A 2,500-nucleotide genomic window follows, 5' to 3' on the forward strand; every position below is an offset into this window, starting at 1 on the left:
TTCTCGGGTGGAGGTGGTTTGCAAGTTGAAGAGATGAGTTAATTTTGATCTAGATCCTGTGTTTACTAATGAGCAGCGTTCTTCCCTCAACGACAAGCTTTCTGACTCGAGTGCGAACTTGTTTTCAAGTAGAAATTATATGTTGGTTTAAACATAGGCATTTAGCTTTTCTTCGCATTGTGTGTGTGTAAGTTTCTGTATGTGTATTCAGTTTAGGTAATCATATCTATGTTATGCTATGTACCATTTGCTTAGTGTCATAAGAAAATAACTGAATATATATATATATATATATATATATATATATATATATATATATATATATATATATATATATATATATATATATACATATATGCGTGTGTGTGTGTGAGAGTGTGTAGTAATACCGTAATCTCCACTGAAAATCGCCTAATGTGAGTCCTCGGCCCATTGTAAATAAGTATCATCAGGATATTGAATAAAATAAAGACACTAGAATGGGATTAATATTTGAACCAGAATATTTAGATATTTAGATATGTATGTATATCCTCTCTAGTCTTGTCTTCCGCTGACAATAAGCCTTAACAGATTAACCACGGCTATATATATACAATTTGGCTGCCCTGAAATCAACACGACCTTAGCAGACTAAATACGGCGGTAAAAATATTGTTTAGCCAAGAGACTTCATCCTGGGTTTTATAGGACTTATACCGCTGTCAACCGAGATAAACAGTTTAGCCACGTCTCTGTGATAACAAACGCACTAGTGAAAAACAATAACAACAAGACAACACACACGCACACACACATATATACATATATGTTTATCTATATATATTTATGTATATACATATACATACATACACACACACACACACACACACACACACACACACACACACACACACACACACACACACACACACAAACACACAGACACACACACACACACACACACACACACACACACACACACACACACACACACACACACACACACACACACACACACACACACACACACACACACACCGAGTTTATCGCGACCTACCATATCTCTCTGAAGGATAATCAAGGAACCAGGGCCACAGATTTGCACCACTATCTGCTGCTTACATCAACACTATGTAGACGAAGGAAGTAAGAATACGGATTTTAGTCGTGTTATTGAGCATCGCTATGATAAAAACAAAAAACAAAAGAAAACTATTATGGACAACGTTTTTCTGTTGAATGGCTGCGTCTGAGAGACCGGTCCTCTTGTAGCAAACTCCTATAATATCGCTATATTTGTTGTCGTAATGTGCTGGTGTTATTCATCTTCACTTAACTTACTCAAGCAAAATATGACAATATGTTTTCTGTTTATTTTTATTATATTTGTTTGTAAATAAACATGTTTCTTTTACAAGGATTCTGCTTCGTTGTCTAGTCGTCCTAGAACAGTTTTATGTAAAATTGAAGTAAGAAATACCTTTCAATTCGTTTGCTGACACACACACACACACACACACACACACACACACACACACACACACACACACACACACACACAAGCACAAAACACACATACACACACACACACACACACACACACAACACACACACACACACATAATATGCTTGTGAATTAGTAGAATGTTACAATTATAGACGAACCAACAGTAAGTATTACTAGATGAATATCTATAAAACACCAGGAAATGGTGCATTAGATATATCAACACAAGATGAAGAATCGGAAAAGAGAAAAATGAGCCAGTGGCAAATAATGTCATTTTTGAGCTTGACCCACGTAAGCATGTCTAAACTTACGTATTGTTTACTAATAAAGGGGGAACTTCCTTCACGCATATCGCAGCTATGGCAAATAAGGAAGACACCATCCCTTCTACTACAGGAATATAGAGATCTTTAGACGTGGCTAAATGGATTGGTCCTTCTTGTAGTCAGCTGGAGTAAATAAAAATGAGGTGGACACACAAACTGGTATTAATACATTAATCTCGCTGCAACAAACATGTGCCACTAGTTTCTCCTCTTAGAAAAAAGTTGATCAAACCTGTGATACACCGTGATATTTAATCTAAATGATAAAGTAGTCTTTCACCTCAAACTGACGTAGCCAATCTAAAGTGTTTGAAGCACAGTGTTAAACTGCTAAATTAGATTTTTTTTCTCTATAAAACGAATAAATACAATAGGATTCTGAAATTCTATTTGTGATGTATGAACGCAATTTCAGACTTAAGATTATAAACACATTTCCATTTGATTTTTCTTACATTCTTAGAGATTTGGGAACTAGTGTATAGCTCGACTGAAACAATGGTGTTATGACACTAAAAATCGTGAATAAAGACCTTGCATAAGTGACATGCAGCAACTTTATATTGCCTACAATCTGCTGATTCATCATATGATGGATTATTACCATATCAGTAAACTTTGGAAGTAATATCAGAGGCAGGGCATTGATGACCCAGTACTTATGTGGTTTTCCTTTGTATTT

Source organism: Penaeus monodon, chromosome 9, assembly GCF_015228065.2.
Source record: "Penaeus monodon isolate SGIC_2016 chromosome 9, NSTDA_Pmon_1, whole genome shotgun sequence".
NCBI lineage: Eukaryota > Metazoa > Arthropoda > Malacostraca > Decapoda > Penaeidae > Penaeus > Penaeus monodon.